The sequence below is a fragment of the Lacerta agilis genome, chromosome 16, assembly GCF_009819535.1.
Source record: "Lacerta agilis isolate rLacAgi1 chromosome 16, rLacAgi1.pri, whole genome shotgun sequence".
Lineage (NCBI taxonomy): Eukaryota > Metazoa > Chordata > Lepidosauria > Squamata > Lacertidae > Lacerta > Lacerta agilis.
Genome location: NC_046327.1, coordinates 4,239,415 through 4,258,047, shown reverse-complemented (window position 1 = coordinate 4,258,047; position 18,633 = coordinate 4,239,415).

Sequence of the window (18,633 nt, the reverse complement as noted above, 5' to 3'; positions counted from 1 at the left end):
AGTTAAGTTATCCTGCCAGGCTCAGCTAGGCCACACCCCTTCACTTTGGGGCACTTTATTCATTCTCTTTTCCACCATGTGAACCCAACCAGTAAGGATGCCTATGCTGAATGCTCCAAGATTAGACCATGTGGCTTTAGCAATCCATCTTTGTGTTTCTGTACAAATAATTTAGAAACTCTTTCCATTTTTGAAACTGAGTTGTAATGCCTGTCTTTTCTTTTCTTTTTTTGAGGGAAGACAAATTTAATTTAATTAATGCATAGCTGTCAACTTTTCCCTTTTTTAAAGGGAAATTCCCTTATTCCGAATAGGATTCCTCGCGAGAAAAGGGAAAAGTTGACAGCTATGTTAATGCATCTTGTGAACAAGTGAGCAAATTATGACATGTCTAGCAGCTCCTAAACCGCCACCCCCACCGCAATTTATTTATATATGCCTGTCTTTTCTTGCTGCTGTATGGGAATGCACATGAATCTGACCTTTGAAGAGTTTGTAAGGAAACCATTTTTCACTTACTAAATGTGTGGTCTCCTTCTATGTCAGGGGAAGTGAGGGGGGCATTGGAAACTGCTTAGAAGGAGATATTTTAAAGGTATAACAACTTATATTTCCATGTTTTACTTTGCTGCATGTTTTGTGTTTTTAAAATCTCTGCTGGGGGTCTCTCACCAACGAGTACTTGCCCCAAACCTGGATCTAGGCATCCAGATAATTTCTCTTTTTTTTCTTTATCCAAATTACAACAACAATAACAACCAAGAGGAAGTGGCTTAGGCATCTTCAGAGGAAAAAAAAATATTTGTTTGGAGGAAATAGTTTGTATCTCCTCAGATTATTCCCCTCATGAAAACCATGGTTATCGTGTTGCCCATATACAGGAATTCCTCTTAGCTGTACACCAGTAGATGGCTTTTTCACTAAGCTCTGCCAACTAAGCCAACCACAGACTAATGGGCTCCACTATAAGATCAGCCAAAATAGATTTGGCTTAGTCCTTAATTTTTTCTAAAAACAAAAAGAGGCTGTCATTCCCCCCCCCCCCCCAGTGTGATAAAATGAGGCCTGCTGCTTTCCAGCAGAGTACATTTCCCCTTAAGACATTTTACTGGGCAAAGCAAAGCAATGGAACAAAGATGGCAGCCAAATGGCTCACAGATATGAAAACTTGAGTCTAATCTCATTTGCACCAGTTTACTCGATTGAAATGCCAGTGATGTCAGCTGACTGAGTGCTGATTAGTGCTGTTGCCCACAAAACGAAAACCTGTCCTGTTAGCTGCAGATCACAAGGAGTTTGTTCAGTCAAATGACAACTGTGTCAAGCTTATTTGTTGGTTTGAGGCAGTGATTGCATCCTACAGCCAGGGGTGGGCTGGAGAAAAGTCCTGGCCAAGCCAGTTGACAAAGTTCCATTGATCTCAATAGGACTCCAGCTGCAGCCAGATGCGACGGGAGATATCAAAACAGTAGCTTTATCCCCCTCTGCTCTCTGTTAAGTCTTGCAGTATACAGCACATGATGTGACATTTCTACTAAAGCAGAACAGGTGATGTGACAACGTCTTGCCACGTGTTTTCTCATCCTGGTATGTTGGAACAGGGAGACTTGGCACTGCAATGAATTTGTTGTTTAGTCATTTAGTCATGTCCGACTCTTCGTGACCCCATGGACCAGAGCACGCCAGGCACTCCTGTCTTTCACTGCCTCCCACAGTTTGGTCAGACTCATGTTGGTAGCTTCGAGAACACTGTCCAACCATCTTGTCCTCTGTCGTCCCCTTCTCCTTGTGCCCTCCATCTTTCCCAACATCAGGGTCTTTTCCAAGGAGTCTTCTCTTCTCATGAGGTGGCCAAAGTCTTGGAGCCTCAGCTTCAGGATCTGTCCTTCCAGTGAGCACTCAGGGCTGATTTCCTTAAGAATGGAAGTGTGCATGCACATGAAAGCTCACACCAAGAACTAACTTAGTTGGTCTCTAAGGTGCTACTGGGAGGAATTTTTTATTTTATTTTGTTTTGACAATGGCAGACCAACATGGCTACCTACCTGTAAATGGATAGGTTTGATCTTCTTGCAGTCCATGCTTATTTAACTTACCGTATTTTTCCGTCTATAAAATGCCCCCATGTATAAGACACACCCTATTTTGCGGAATCAGATTTAAGAAAATGGGGAGAGATGGCCCAGAGTATAAGATGCCTCCTAATTTTTGACATTATTTTTTAGGGGGGGGGGACCTAGTTTTATACACGGTTAAATACGATATATGCAGAATTCATCATGCAAAAGGCTGGACTGGATGAATCCCAAACTGGAATTAAGATTGCCGGAAGACATATCAACAACCTCAGATACACTGATGATACAACCTTGATGGCAGAAAGTGAGGAGGAATTAAAGAACTTTTTAATGAGGGTGAAAAAGGAGAGCGCAAAATATGGTCTGAAGCTGAACATCAAAAAAACCTAAGATCATGGCCACCTCCTGGCAAACAGAAGGGAAAAATGGATTTTACTTTCTTGGGTTCCATGATCACTACAGATGGTGACAGCAGTCACAAAATTAAAAGACGCCTGCTTCTTGGGAGAAAAGCAATGACAAACCTAGAAAGCATCTTAAAAAGCAGAGACATCACCTTGCCAACAAAGGTCTGTATAGTTAAAGCCATGGTTTTCCCAGTAGTGATGTATGGAAGTGAGAGATGGACCATAAAGAAGGCTGATCGCCGAAGAATTGATGCTTTGAATTATGGTGCTGGAGGAGACTCTCGAGAGTCCCATGGACTGCAATGAATAGAACTGGTTATATGACTAACAGCCCCCCCCCCCGCAAAAGTAGAACAACAACTGCCTAAAAAGGCACCCTCTGAGTATGCAATGGGACTAGGTTGGACCTTTCCATTAACTTTCCCATTAATTCTACTGTTCCTGTGGTCAAACCCACATTAAATGTAGACTAGGTGTCTGGAACTGGCGGGGCTCTGGCCAGTGAGTGATGGAGACAGTGGGGCTGGAGGCTGACCCAGGAAAGGAGAGGTTGGATCCCCCCTGCCCCCTAACTCCTAGAGCCAGGAGGGGCAGGGGGGATCCAACCTCTCCTTTCCTGGGTCAGCCTCCAGCCCCACTGTCTCCATCACTCACTGGCCAGAGTCTCAGGTTGTATGTGCAGACTCCGTCATATGAGGGTACCTGAGCCCAATTGTCACTTCAACTGCTCTGCCGGGCAAGAACCTGGAAAAGTTATTGCAAGCTAGGTAGATGCTAGAAGCCTCTCTCTGTGTACCCAGTGCACTTTGGGAGCTGCTGCAATTGTGGGCTTTTGTCAATAAAGAATTAACCACCCGCCGTTTGCCTTCCTTGGCTGGGTGTGCACAGGACCCTAGGCCATGTTCCAGCCATGCAGTAGTCTGATATCAGGAGTCAGGTTCCCAGCTTGATAATACAGTAAGCGTAGGTAATTAAAAAGGAGGATTTATTGCAAAAACAAACAGATATCTTTGGACGGCTCTGACCAAGCCTCTGGCATCATTACTCAAGATGACCATTCTGAAGACTTCTTCCAGCCGCAACAGAAGATACTGAACTTACGACTCTTATTTTGTTTCCTATCTAACATCCCTCCAATTCACCAACTCTTTGGACTTGGTGGATGAGCTCCAGCCTCTTCCTGTGAGCTTTGGCTGTGTTCCCGCCTGCTCTCAGCTACAGTCATACCTCTGGTTGCGAACGGGATCCGTTCCGGAGCCCCGTTCACAACATGAGCAGCGCACAACCTGAAGTGCCATGTCTGCGCATGTGCGTGATGCGATTCGGCACTTCTGCACATGTGCACAGCGCGATTCGGCGCTTCTGTGCATGCGCGAACCGCCGAACCCGTAAGTAACCCGTTCCGGTACTTTCGGGTTCGGTGCGTTCGTAACCCGTGACGAACGCAACACGCAGTGTTCGTATGCAGAAGTATGACAGTACTGCCTTATCATTTGGCTGTTCAAGGTCAGGAAGAGCCAAAGTCTACAGCTGCCGGTTCTCCTCTGCCTAACTAAAATCTAAGCCTCCCCTGGCTGCTTTCTGCAGTTGGCTGCAGATCTTCACTTGGAGCTGGCTCATTCCTGACATCTGATGTTTCTACAAACAAACGTCCATCTTTCCATCCAGGCAAGTGAGTTTAGGAACACATTTCAGCCAGATAAAGACACTCAGAGGAAGAGGTAGAGGAAAGCCAGGAAGAGGCGTGGCCAGAGAAAGGAGCATGGTCAAGATTGAATGCCAAGGACCAGAGAGAAAGGTTAGGAGCCCTCGAGCCTGACGTTGCCCACCACAGCTCTAAATCTTAGAGAGCATCATGGGCACCTTCTTCTCCTCCATTCCCTGCATTTAAATTTGAAATGGGTCCCTGTGCCTTGTCGTCTCAGGAGTTTTCAAATTAAAACTTGAGAGGGGCAGGATGCTGATCTGGTTGTTCAGTCCCCTTCATATATTTAGACAAACTCCCGAACAGGGCTTGACTTATTTACCTGCCAAGCTTTGTTTCTTTCATTCCTTTGTTGCTGCAGCTGAAATTTGTACTTCCAAACGAAACAACCGAGATACCATTGATAACTCTCTATTGATCATAATCAGAAACTGTAGAGTGATTAAACCATGCCATCTAGAAAGGGGGAGGGAGTCCCTTTTTAAATCGCTCACAAACCACCAATGCACTAACATTTACTTGACTGTCATATTGGATTTGTTACATTAGACGGTTGTGCCATTTTTCACCTACCTGTTAAACAATTTTCGGTTATTACTTCACAACACATCATTTATGTCGCTCTCTTTACTAACATGGAACCATTATCTTGCCAGTCAGTAATGACAGATGATTTATTAAAGATTCCCCGTGGTACTGGTTAAAGAAAGGAAAGTACTTTCCTTTGAAATGCCAAATCTCTGTGTTGTGTATGAATATGTAAGGCCGGCCCTCCCATCAGGCAGAGTGAGTTGGCTGCCTGAGGCAGCTGGTTTTCAGGATTATGATGCAGCCTTGGCTACTGTGCACCAGACAGTGAGGACAGCACCCTTTGGTGCCCTGCCTCAGGCAGCAACTGGTATTGGGCTGGCCATGTGCCGGTGTACATGTGTGCAATGATTATTCAAGTGACACTTCTTTGAATGCAGATTTTGTTTTTAAAGACATCTCAAGTGGGTTTTCCAATGCCCCTACATTCCCCAGTCTTCTATAACTTTGAAAATAACTTATTTTGTAAGTGTACCCCCTTTCATAGAATCAGTTGGGGAACCTATGTTGTGCATTTTTTTCCCTTAACTATGGCAAAGTTGTGAGATTGTGCAGTGGGGCCTTTTTAGGGTGTGGCAGTTGCGTGGCAAGGTCCCAAACAACACCCAGGAAGTGGAATGAAGAAACATGAAACAATATTTTAGGTTAATGGGCGAAAAAGGTCACAACTTTATTGGTTACAGAATGTCAGAGGTATTGGCTTGGGCATTGGAAACTACCCAACTATATCTGACTCCTGCCCATCCGCAGGAAGTCTTGGGAGGGTTAACCGCCAGTAGGGGAAGCCCTGCTGTTGCACATCAACTAGGAACTCCCCCAGGGTCACCGCTAGGGGTCGTGCCATGGCCCTAGCCCCCTGTTTGTGGCTTCGGACAGAGACCACGCCCCTCAGATTCCTTTAACGGAATACCCTTGACTTAAGAGGGGCAGGCAAGTCCTAGGCCACAGGCAGTTTAAATAGCCTGTGCCACGCCCCCGGGCCATCCGGATTGGACGGCCTAGGGATGACATGGCCAAGGACCCTCCAATGGCGGTGGGGCTACCCCGCCCCAAGCGTGTGTGCTCCCAGCCCGCAATGCCATTTCCCCGGAACGGGAAATGGCTTTCTCCTCTGGAATTGTGTGCTGAGAGTGCAGGTGATCTTCTCTGTAGTGCACAGGAAGGAAAGAAATCCACAATTCTGCCTCCATTTCAGCCCATTCCGGCCCCACTTTGCCTTCCAGAAACTAAAGAAAAAGGAACCGTCTCCCTGTGATTTGACTATATCTATCTATCTATCTATCTATCTATCTATCTATCTATCTATAATTAAAGATTTTCTTGATTTGCAAAGGTAGTGCAATGTCTCTCTCATATTTTTCCATATAACATTTTTACAAATCAGTTTTTGTTGTTGAGACATTGGGAAGAAAAGGGGGAGAGAGGAGGGTGGGATGTTGACTATATCTTTATTATCAGCAAGCATGTCTGTTCCCAGGGCCACTTGTTGATTTCTGCTGATGGCAAGTGATTTTGTTCAGTTCCATGCCACTCCCTTTCGTATTGCTATGTTTCAATAGATCTGCTTGGAACAAGAGCAGGGGAACGCTTTTGTCCAGCCGACCAGATCAAAACGCACCCAGCCCTCTGTGGCCCACAATGGACAGGTAGGTGGAGCTTTTCACATGTCAATCAACTGATGTCCTAGGACACCATGCAGATCTGGTCCAATCCCAAAACAGCAGTGTATTCAGTGCCTGATTGAAACAGTCCTGAATGCAAGCCAGGCCTGCAAAGAAACAACTGGGGACATCTGCTTAGAGTGCAATTGTGTCTTGGAAACTGTGGAATTAAGCCTGTCCCATGACCTCATGAGTGACAGGTTCATCTTGCCAGCCTGATCAGTCAATTGGGGGACATGGCATACCTAAACTGGCTTGCAGGCCAGAGGTCCCTTGTTGCTGACTTAGATATTGCTGTAATTGTTGCTTCCATATGTTGCCATCCTTTTACTTTAAGTCAGATTGGTGCTATAAATTTCAAAAATATATTTTTCAGCCATTCGTGGGTGGATGAGGTAGACTGGGTTGCAACAGGGCAAAACAAATCACCCCAAACAGTTCATACGGAGATAAATAAATTTCTTCAGAGTTTTCAGGATGGGGTTTCTACTTATCTTTTCTTCTTTCTCATCTTAGCAGCAAATCTCTACTATAAAAGCCAGCAAACTCCAGATTCTACTGGACTCCATCTACAACCTTCCAGGGTTTGATCTAGACAAACCTACTCTAGACCCAACCAGATGGTCATGACCTCTTGCAATGAATCATTGGCATCAATTCTATTTTTGTTACCAATCCAAAGTTGCATCCTCAAAATAGGGAGGCGACTTATTTGAATTTTGGGAGCTTTCTCTGGCAATAACTTGTAGGGTTGTAGCATTTTGTTGCATAGATTAACAGTGGAAGTTGATGACAGTCGCAAATAGGATGTTTCACTGTTACGCACAATATAAGGAAATAGGCACAGAGCAGGTTGAAATGATGACTATACCTGCAGGGTGCCTTTTCTTCCTTATGTGCATGTTGTTTTCAAATTACCATCTGCACAGAAGAGGCTCTAGAATATTACTTTTCACATCTTATGAAAGTATATCACCCTCAAGTTGCATTTGTTTTCAAAAGAACACCAGACAATGTGTTGTCTATAAAGCTGGTGAAAGTACACCACAGCAGTAAAATGTGACTAGGGAAAGATGCTCTATATAGTTGGACTTCTGTGTCAACGTCACAGAGATTCTGATTGAAAAATAATGCTGTCTTCTTCATCTCGTAAGGCTTCGTTACTGCATTTTGTAAATCTCCATATGGCACCAAGAAGATTTGTCTTGTACTTTGTCTTCCATCATTTTACTTTGAAGGCAAAGTCTTGTACAGCCCATTTAATTCAGTGGTATTTAGGCCCAGAGATCTGTTCAAGAAAATTGGAGATATGAAAGGAACATTTCGTACAAAGATTACCACAATTAAGGACAAAAGTGGAAAGGACCTAACAGAAGCAGAAGACATCAAGAAGAGGTGGCAAGAATACACAGAGGAACTATACCAGAAAGATATGGAGGTCTCATACACCCCAGGTAGTGTGGTTGCTGACCTTGAGCCAGACATCCTGGAGAGTGAAGTCAAATGGGCCTTAAAAAGCCTTGCTAACAACAAGGCCAGTGGAAGTGATGATATTCCAGCTGAACTATTTAAAATCCTAAAAGATGATGCTGTTAAGGTGCTACACTCAATATGCCAACAAGTTTGGAAAACTCAGCAGTGGCCAGAGGATTGGAGAAGATCAGTTTACATCCCAATCCCAAAGAAGGGCAGTGCCAAAGAATGCTCTAACTACCGCACAATTGCACTCATTTCACACGCTAGCAAGGTTATGCTTAAAATTCTACAAGGCAGGCTTAAGCAGTATGTGGACCGAGAACTCCCAGAAGTGCAAGCTGGATTTCGAAGGGGCAGAGGAACCAGAGACCAAATTGCAAACATGCGCTGGATTATGGAGAAAGCTAGAGAGTTCCAGAAAAACATCTACTTCTGCTTCATTGACTACGCAAAAGCATTTGACTGTGTCGACCACAGCAAACTATGGCAAGTTCTTAAAGAAATGGGAGTGCCTGATCACCTCATCCGTCTCCTGAGAAATCTGTATGTGGGACAAGAAGCTACAGTTAGAACTGGATATGGAATAACTGATTGGTTCAAAATTGGGAAAGGAGTACGACAAGGCTGCATATTGTCTCCCTGCTTATTTAACTTATATGCAGAATTCATCATGCGAAAGGCTGGACTGGATGAATCCCCAACCGGAATTAAGATTGCCGGAAAAAATATCAACAACCTCAGATATGCTGATGATACTACCTTGATGGCAGAAAGTAAGGAGGAATTGAAGAACCTTTTAATGAGGGTGAAAGAGGAAAGCGCAAAATATGGTCTGAAGCTCAACATCAAAAAAACTAAGATCATGGCCACTGGTCCCATCACCTCCTGGCAAATAGAAGGGGAAGAAATGGAGGCAGTGAGAGATTTCACTTTCTTGGGTTCCATGATCACTGCAGATGGTGACAGCAGTCACGAAATTAGAAGACGCCTGCTTCTTGGGAGAAAAGCAATGACAAACCTAGACAGCATCTTAAAAAGCAAAGACATCACCTTGCCGACAAAGGTCCGTATAGTTAAAGCTATGGTTTTCCCAGTAGTAATGTACGGAAGTGAGAGCTGGACCATCAAGAAGGCTGATCGCCGAAGAATTGATGCTTTTGAATTATGGTGCTGGAGGAGACTCTTGAGAGTCCCATGGACTGCAAGAAGATCAAACCTATCCATTCTCAAGGAAATCTGCCCTGAGTGCTCACTAGAAGGACAGATCCTGAAGTTGAGGCTCCAGTACTTTGGCCACCTCATGAGAAGAGAAGACTCCCTGGAAAAGACCCTGATGTTGGGATAGATGGAGGGCACAAGGAGAAGGGGACGACAGAGGATGAGATGGTTGGACAGTATTCTCGAAGCTACTAACATGAGTTTGGCGGGAGGCAGTGAAGGATAGGCGTGCCTGGCGTGCTCTGGTCCATGGGGTCACGAAGAGTCGGACACGACTGAACGACTGAACAACAACAACATTTAGGCCCTTCCAGACATCCTTTTATTACAGATTGATAATGATTTGTGCTCATTATGTTATCGGGGCAGTCAGAAGATCCCACTTTCAACACTGCTCATACCTGCATACGTTTTTTGGGGGGTGGCTTCTTCCAATCAATACATATTCGAGAGCTTCCTGCTGAAATCTTTATATATCTTTTTAAACCACAAATGTTCATGATTATTTTTCTCCCACTTTTATTATGCTATAGCAACTCTGGAGAGCCATAATGTGGTAGCATTGGGGAAGCATCACAGAACAAACAAAAGCAGAATACACCCCCACCGGCGCTGTGGGTTAAATCACAAAGCCTAGGGCTTGCTGATCAGAAGGTCAGCTGTTTGAATCCCTGCAACAGGGTGTGCTCCTGTTGCTCGGGCCCTGCTCCTGCAAACCTAGCAGTTCGAAAGCACGTCAAAGTGCAAGTAGACAAATAGGTACCACTCAAAGTGCAAGTAGACAAATAGGTACCACTCTGGCAAGAAGGTAAACGGTGTTTCTGTGCGCTGTTCTAGTTCGGCAGAAGCGGCTTATTCATGCTGGCCACATGACCCAGAAGCTGCATGCTGGCTCCCTCGGCCAGTAAAATGAGATGAGCACTGCAACCCCAGAGTTGTCCGCAACTGGACCTAATGGTCAGGGGTCCCTTTACCTTTACCTTTAAGACACTATTAATGTGTCAAGAATGTATTGCAGAATACATCCACAATAAAATGTCAGTCTGCAGCAGCCCTTATTCATTCATTCAATCAATCAATCAATCAATCAATTTATATCATGCCCTCCCTCCCAAAGGAAACCAAACTGGCAACACCAAAAAGTCAGAACAATACAATTCCATATAATTAAAAATGGATTTTAAACAATTAATATATAGCTGGATATATTAAAAAAAAACCATAGGAAATTTGACCCAGAATGTAACTAGCAAACCTTGCAGAGCAACTATGTGATTCAACTGAGTCCACACCCCAATCTAGGCATATTTCTAGCTTTCTAAGAATATTGATGGGGCGTCACAGAACGGCCATGATAATCACCAGCTGGTTGCAATTACCCCATGATAACTTGATGACTTGAAGCTTTCATCACACAGTTGTCCAACCACAAGATAAGCTTTTCCATTTTCTCAAAGAAAGAGAAGATGCAGCTGATTGTTACTACCACCTGAAAGGCTCTGAGCAGGTCATCTGCCACCACACTCAGGTAATCAGAGCGGTAAAAACAAACAGCGGGTTTTACTCGCATGTCAACAAACCTGTAGTAAACAATGCAGAAAGCCACAGAAATGAACAAAACACCACACTTAGAACTGTTGGATTTCAGGCATTATAAATGCTACATTTGGATTGCACATGAGATCACCAGTAAGAAAATGGACTCCCTTGAGAATCGGCAGGGTTCTGTCAATTTCAGACTGACCTTTTCTCTGTGTAGATATTGTAGCAGATGGAGCAACTTTGTAGCTGGGGAATCTAATTCCTTTGGCTTGTAAAATGGAAACGGCAATTAAGATTTACAAGCAAAAAAAAAAAAAGTTGCAACAAAGCGTCAAGGGCCAAATTCCTTTTGAAAAAAGTAACTGGCCATTCCTTTAATGCAGCCTTTCCCAATTTCAAATGTTGTTGGACTACAACTCCCATGATCCCTGGACTACCTTAGCCATGCTGTCTTGGGTGATGGGGATTAAACATAAGAAAGGAATAGGAGCCCTACTACTGGGTCCCACATCCTGTTTCAGATGCCAACCAGATGCCCATAGAAGCCAACAAGCAGGGCTCGTTGACTGTCAATAAACCTGAAGATTTGCTTGCCAAAACAACAATAAACACTTTCTTCTTAGAAGTGAATGTAGTAATACTGGCCTCCTATACAAGCTGACTCTGAGACGGTTTCAAACACACAAAAGTGCTATTTAACAGCTTGTTGCTAGCCATTTAAATTTTAAAAGCACAGCAGCAACAGAATGGGATGTTGTCCCAAATGAGGTTTTCTGGACTGTACCCAAAGCATATACCCTGTCCTGCCAAATAAGCTTATCTAAATGTCTCAGGTGAAACTATATTTTAATTTTAGAAAAGCGCAGAATGAAATTCCTTCCCATTTGGCTCATATTTAAAAGCTTGTTTACAGGATGTCTGATTTCAGCTATAAATAGGCCAATGGTACAAAGAGGACACATTTCTGTTTCCTTTGAGGCACCTGGACTTATTCTGGGCCGTTGAAAATGCTCCTTTTCTTATTTTGTGAAGGGAGTCGTTGGTTGTTTCTGTTAAGGCAGGGCTGGGGACTTTCTCAGCCTGAGGGCTGAATGTGGACCTCCTTCTCTATCTGTCCCCTGAGACTCTCCCTACGGGGGCTATGCTCCTTTCTCTAGGCCCCACCCCTTTCTCCATAGGCCACGCCTCTCGCTTGCCCTACTGCTCCATGCCTTCCCCGAATGGCTATCACTTTCCCCCATGGCTTTGAGTTCATACCCTCCAACATTTCTCCGGTGAAAATTGGGACATTCCCTCCAATGTTTCTCCGGTAAAAAAATAGGGACATGGCGTCCTTTTCCATATGTTCCAACATTTTCCCAATAAAAATAGGGACGTCCTAAGGAAAAGTGGGACATTCCAGGATGAAATCAGAAACTGGGACAACTGGTATCTGAAGAAGTGTGCATGCACACGAAAGCTCATACCAAGAACAAACCTAGTTGGTCTCTAAGCTGCTATTGGAAGGAATTTTTTATCTTATTTTGTTTTGACTATGGCAGACCAACATGGTTACCTACCTGTAACTTGGACAACTTCTGTAAATCTGGGACTGTATTTGGACAACAGGGAAACTTGGACGATCTGTGAGTTCCATGAGTTCATTATAAACCCAGAATCTCTTTACTGCAGGCATTATTCTCCATCAACCTGAAGCAACGGCATTAGAATGTAATTTCGCACTACAGGATGCTGTGTCCGCACGGGCGTGTCTGTATTTATGTTTGCAGTTGCAAAAGTAGTGGGGAGGGACCTTAGTTTGTGGTTCAGAAGTGCTTTCCCAACTCCAGCAGTGCAACATGCGGAGCTCCAGGGACAACTGATTCTTTTACATGCACACTCCGACTGTCAGAATTTTTTCAGACCTTATGCTAGCTAATGTATGGTGTTATGCTGACTGCCAGCTTGTACTGTACTCTGCGGAACAGTTGATCTTGAAAGATGACATTTCCCCCCCTTCATTTCTGACTTGCTTTGTTACAACAGTGTTGATTTATTTTTCACTTTTGACACACGGAGATGTTTAGAAAACTGGTCATGTCCCAGAAATGTTATATTAGGCAGCTGGATGCTGCTAGCTGTGGAAGCAAACAAACACTGTGTACATATGGAGACGTGTGTGTGTGTGTGTGTGTGTGTGTGTGTGTGTGTGTGTGTCTGTATGCATTCACTTGTGCTCTCTTTCCCCCCTCTCTCCTCTCTCTCTCTCTCTCTCCTCTCCCTCCCCCTCTCTCTCTCTCTCTCTCCTCTCTCTCCCTCTCTCTCCCCCTCTCTCTCTCTCTCTCTCCCTCCTCTCTCCTCCCCCCCCCCTCTCTCTCCCTCTCTCTCTCTCTCTCTCTCTCCCTCTCTCTCCCTCCCCCCTCTCTCTCTCTCCCTCCCTCCCTCTCTCTCTCCCCCCTCTCTCTCACACACAAAATCTCTTTTTTCTGTTGCAAAATGCCTGAAAGAAAAATGAATGAAAGGTCTATGAATGTGGAGCACCAGCAAAACAGACCACAACTATTTTGCTACTGAGCTTCTTCTTCTTCTTCTTCTTCTTCTTCTTCTTCTTCTTCTTCTTCTTCTTCTTCTTCTTCTTCTTCTTCTTCTTCTTCTTCCTCCTCCTCCTCCTCCTCTCTATGACTTTGCCCTCTCTTATTTTCTTTTATCTCTTGCTTCTCATTCCACCCCACCTGTGATCTTTTCATTTTTCAGACATTACTACCCCCAATGGCCTTAAAGAATCCAGCTCTATTAATTCTCCTACGCTGCCCTTATGCCCGGAACAGGAACTTTGTTCCTCAAGCATACCACCCCACTCCAAACGTTTCTATGATGAAAATAGGGACGTCCCATTCCATAATGATAATTTTACTATTTATACCCCACACATCTTACTGGGTGGCTTCCAACATATATAAAAACATAAACCAAAAAACCTTTTTCTGTGATGCCTTTGGTTTTAACTTCATAGGTGTGCAGGGGAGCAGCTGCCCCCCCCAAATCAAATCAAATCAAATCAAAATACTTAACTAACTGACCAATTGGCAAAACAAAATAAAAAATTCCTTCCAGTAGCACCTTAGAGACCAACTAAGTTTGTTCTTGGTATGAGCTTTCGTGTGCATGCACACTTCTTCCAATTGCGTCACAGAGAACTTGGTTCTGCCTCCTAACACAAACCCTGTCCCCTGCTAAAATAAATCCTGGCTATGCCCATGACACCATACTACAGTGGTACCTCAGTTTACAAACTTAATCCGTTCCGGAAGTCCATTCTTAAACCGAAACCGTTCTTAAACCGAGGCATGCTTTCCCTAATGAGGCCTCCTGCCGCTGGTGCCCTTCCACCATTCGGATTCCGTTCTTAGACCGAGGTAAAGTTCTCAAACCAAGTCACTATTTCCGGTTTTGCGGAGTTTGTAAACCAAATCGTTCTTAAACTGGACTGTTCTTAAACCGAGGTACCACTGTATGTGTGTTTGTGTGTGTGAATTTTCTGTGGTGCCTTTGCTTTTAACTTCATCTAAAATTGAGTGGATTGTTCTGTTTAATTTACCTTTCTTTAGTTGGCTTGCCAAGATTGTTGAGTTTTTATTATTAAATTCATAGTATTGTTGATTTAAATATTGAAGGGATGTTATTATTTTTGGTAGTTCTAGCATGTCTAACTCTTTCCTTTTTCTGTATTTGATTATATGTTGTTCTTATATTCAACAAATAAAATATTTATTTTTTTTAAAAAAACTTCATCTAAAATGTGGGGCTTGAACCCATGACCCTGGTATGCCTAATAAGAGTTTCATGCCTAAAATGTGACCATGGGCACACATCTCTGACACTCTATACTGGCAGAGAGCAGACAGAGAAGATACGGCACCTTTTAAGGGCATGCACAGCACATCAGAGACAGATGGGACAGGTATCTACTAGCCTTCTGAAATAACTTCATCATATAAGAAAAGAACAAATGAGACTTGACAACATTCTTGTCAAGAGAATTGATAGAAAAGGCCAAGGCTTTGCTACATGAGCACACACTGATTGTTGCTGGAGGCTTTTGGAACGGTGAACAAACGTAAGCATTTGCCACAGTATGTGCGCCACTTCCATCCAGCACATGCAGAGACTGACCAAATGAGAACCTTAAGTACATAACCTAAAGCTTCTCTCACCACTGCAACTGCAAATTATTCTACTTATCAAACCTTTATTAGGCATTTACAAGTAAAATCGCGAGAGAAAGAATCACATACAGGAACTTTAAAATATATATACACAAAGAAACAACAATTAAACTCATAGGCTGATTGTATGTGTGTGTTAGTAAAATCTAGAATTTCCTCCTGTTAAAGTACTACTCCTTGAAGCACTGCTGCCAAAAACTTGGCTACCCCCGCAGTCACCCCTTGGTCAATGTCAGAGAGACAGAATCCAACACTTCCACCATGCTGCGGTTTCAACCCATCCAAAAGGGGGGACAACACGCGTTCATGCAGCGTACTGTGTAGTGGACAATAAAAGAGAATATGCTCTACAGTGTCCGGGACATTCAAGGAACATCTGCAGTATCTCTTGTTTCTGGGAATATTCTGATATCTACCCCTGACAAATGCCGAGGGAAAGATATTCAGTTGGGCCAACATAAGTGCCCTACGTTGGGCTGGTATTATTAGTTTAGCAACATAGTTGACCCTGCTATCTAGGATATTTAAATGATAGAATATGGGAGAGCAAATTTTATTTACAGCTGCCGCAATATTTTGTCTCTCAACATCCTTTAGTCTAATTAGGACATTGTGAAAGATATGTTGCTCGCTTGAATTGTACAAGGGCTCCAGCTCAATGCCTATCAATCTGATTTTATTTTCTAGGAGTTGGTACCATCTAGATTTATAGGAGTCCTTAAGCAGGCTTGATGGTGGACAGCGGAAATGGCAGCGCAGCCAGTATTTTATAGCGGTAGTCCAGGCCCAGTATTCTATTGTGTGTATGCCTAATTCTGGACACATTGTTTCATATTTAATAACATTTGGGAGTTGCAAATTATTCCGTCAAGTTACAGTGTATATACATTATCAAAACAAAATAAAAAATAAAAAAATTCCTTCCAGTAAGTAGCACCTTAGAGACCAACTAAGTTTGTTCTTGGTATGAGCTTTCGTGTGCATGCACACTTCTTCAGATACACGAAAGCTCATACCAAGAACAAGCTTAGTTGGTCTCTAAGGTGCTACTGGAAGGAATTTTTATTATTTTTTATTTTGTTTCGACTATGGCAGACCAACATGGCTACCTACCTGTAACTGTATATACATTATGTGTGTGTGCCAGACAGTGACGGATTTACGTATAAGCTAAACAAGCTATAGCTTAGGGCTCCACTCTCTTGGGGCCCCCCAAAAAAATTAAAGGGAAAAAACAGCTGGATCTACATTTCCAAAATATAAGATAAAAAAACAAATAAAATAAAACCAATGTGATAAAATACATATTTTGTTATCTGCAAATGGCTTTAGATACCTATTAGGTCCAAAAATTAGGGACGCGGGTGGCGCTGTGGTCTAAATCACAGAGCCTAGGGCTTGCCGATCAGAAGGTCGGCGGTTTGAATCCCTGCAACAGGGTGAGCTCCCGTTGCTCGGTCCCTGCTCCTGCCAACCTAGCAGTTCCAAAGAACGTCAGATGGACCTTTGGTTGATTCAACAATAATATTCTTAAGTTCTTATAAACACAGGTATAAGTGTGTCAATCTCTATTTGAGAGTGGAGAGCCTTCATGCATTTTGTTCCTTTGTTGTATTCTCAGTGATTTCCATTACCCAATACATGGAATGGTTTAAAAAAATCCATTTTGTAGCACTTTCTGATTATTATTATTATTTTTTTTTTAAAAAAACACCCAAAACAGAATGAAATTCAGTTGCTGTGTTAAAAGGTAAAGGTAAAGGGACCCCTGACCATTAGGTCCAGTCGTGTCCAACTCTGGGGTTGTGGTGGTTATCTCGTGTTACTGGCCAAGGGAGCCGGCATACAGCTTCTGGGTCATGTGGCCAGCATGACTAAGCTGCTTCTGGTGAACCAGAGCAGCGCATGGAAACACCGTTTACCTTCCCGCTGGAGCAGTACCAATTTATCTACTTGCACTTTGATGTGCTTTCAAACTTCTAGGTGGGCAGGAGCTGGGACCGAGCAACGGGAGCTCACCCTGTTGCAGGGATTCAAACTGCCGACCTTCTGATCGGCAAGCCCTAGGCTCTGTGATTTAAATAGCAGTACCTATTTATCTACTTGCACTTACAACAAAATAAAAAATAAAAAATTCATTCCAGTAGCACCTTAGAGACCAACTAAGTTTGTTCTTGGTATAAGCTTTCACGTGCATGCAAGTCTCTCCAAGTAGCCTGATCTAAGATGTTGGGTTTAGCCGCCAAGGCTATGGATTTCAAATTTCTCTTGAATTCTACAGTCACCCAGAATTTTATAATCTGGCATTTTAGCTTGGTATTCTTCAGCACTGAAGGTAAAGGGACACGGGTGGCGCTGTGGTCTAAACCACTGAGCCTCTTGGGCTTGCTGTTCGGAAGGTCGGTGGTTCAAATCCGTGTGACGAGGTGAGCTCCTGTTGCTCTGTTGCAGCCTCTGCCAACCTAGCAGTTCGAAAGCACACCAGTGCAAGCAGATAAATAGGTACCGCTATGGTGGGAAGGTAAACATAGTTTCCATGCACTCTGGTTTCCGTCACGGTGTTCCGTTGCGCCAGAAGCAGTTTAGTCATGCTGGCCACATGACCCGGAAAGCTGTCTGTGGACAAACTCCGGCTCCCTCAGCCTGAAAAGCAAGATGAGTGCCGCACCCCATAACCGCCATTGACTAGACTAAACCTTCTAGGGGTCCTTTACCTTTAATTTTATCTCTTCAGCACTCTTTCATCTGAACTTTTGTAGCATTCCCTTTTCTATCAAGTTCAATGGTCTGAATTTGGTTGCCCTATGGAAATGAAGTTAGTAGTTTTAGGTACGGTTCTGCAACTCTCTTGTTTGGGCATAGTTTTCACTGTAGAGTTAGACTACCATTCCAAAGACACTTGCAAGGGAGACAGCCCCATTAGACACTACTTGTGAAATGAGCAGAGCAACATACAACTTTTTGGAGCAACACAAATGCTGCATTCAAATCTATGTTGAAATGCACTTGGATTGCCTGTTAGTCACGCAAAGCTATATATTTTAGCATTGGAGTGCAAACAGCTGGTTGCTTTTGGTTGCCCAAGGCTATTGACGTTTACCCCCCAGGCAAACCACAGCACAACCAGCGTTGACCCAGATCTGGAGGTGCTGAGAGAACAACCCTGCCTCCTCCAATCTGGCGCTGAAGTTCATCCCAGCAGAGGCACAGCCTCCAACCTCTAGCCTCACACCCAGCATGTGAGACACTGAAAGGATGAAATGGAACAAAGTTTCTTCGCCATCACAACCAAAATATGGTGACTACCAGATAAAGAAACGGGCAGGAGATCCTGCAACAAAGCTATAGAAGAATTTGGAAGAGAAGAATTTGGAAGAGAAGGTCCACAGATCCTGGATGAGTGCCTGGAATCCCATGGGCTCTCGCAACCGCTCAGCAGAGAGGTGGGGGGGGGGAGGCACCCAACTTTTGTAACAATACTGATGTAAGTCGACTTGCCATTATCTTGTGGCTCAGTATAAGGCAGCTCCCAACAGTGGCGATGCCAAAATCCAGTGCCCTCTACGGCACCCCAGAAACCTCATGCCCGGTCACACTCCCCTAGATCTGCCTTTGCTCCTGATGTGCAGCAAAGAAATTTAGAAGGAAAGGATGTCTCTACAAGTCCTGCCCCAGCTGGTTTCCTGTGCTTAGCTAGCAACAGCAGGGCAGGGGGGTTATAGCATCATGGTGCCAGGAGTTGCAGAGTCAAAA